The sequence below is a fragment of the Arachis ipaensis genome, chromosome B01, assembly GCF_000816755.2.
Source record: "Arachis ipaensis cultivar K30076 chromosome B01, Araip1.1, whole genome shotgun sequence".
Classification (NCBI taxonomy): Eukaryota; Viridiplantae; Streptophyta; class Magnoliopsida; order Fabales; family Fabaceae; genus Arachis; species Arachis ipaensis.
The window spans coordinates 137,023,883-137,024,905 of record NC_029785.2 but is presented as its reverse complement, the minus strand read 5'-3'; positions in this window follow the sequence as shown (position 1 = coordinate 137,024,905).

The following is a 1,023-nucleotide window of genomic DNA, read 5'->3' as shown; positions in this document are numbered from 1 at the left end:
CTTGTTTTTATCAAAAACTTATTTATACTGAAGACTCATATATAGTTGTCTTCATATGAAGTTGATATATTTTTTTTTTAAATAAAAAAAGTTCAACACATTAAAGTGGAACAACAGATAAACAGATACACTAAAAAACCATAAAAACAAAACCAAACATGAAGGTGATCAATCCCTTATCATCTACGGCATAGCCATCAACAACCAAAAGGATTAATACCAGTCCACTTCTTGTAGCTCAAAAATGTTCTGCTTTGAATTACCTCAACACCTGCTTCTCTATTGTTGAAAATTCTGTCATTGCGTTCTATCCAGATATTCCAAATCACTGCAAAGAATCCAGTCAGCGACCTCTTCTGCTCCTCTTTTCTATTAAGCATGCCAGTCCAACTCTCAAACAGACCTTTAATGGTTCCTGAGACTGCCAAATCTTTATGAAAGCACCTCAACCACGCGCACCACACCTGCCAAGTAAACTCACAAAAAAGAAATAGATGATGAACAGAATCTATCTCTTTTTTACACAGGACACAGAGATTGTCACTCAGCTTGATGACGCTTAATCTACTCAACCTCTCTTTAGTATTCACCCGACCAACTAGAACAAACCATCCGAAAAGCTCGATTTTTGGAGGTACCAACCCTTTCCAAATAACACTTGTGAAAATATAGCTCGTAATCACTTGTGAAAGAGTCTTTGATTGCAGCATCTGCACTAAAGAGTTAGTAAAAAAAATACTTTTATTATGAAGTTGATACTTAATAATCATTAGATGATAATTTAGTCAAACTTATTAAATCATTTAACTTCACATAAAGACAATAGCATGTAAATTTTTACCTTTATTTATTTATTTATAGAATCAGAACTACAAATAAACAAAACAACGATCACCGCCGTAGAATTAGAAATGCAACTTAGAACTAAATGAAACTGATGGAAACCATGAGTAAAATGGCACATTCTAGCAAGAACATCTTCGCAAGAATTCTTTTCTCTGTAAATCTTTAATGCACTATGTT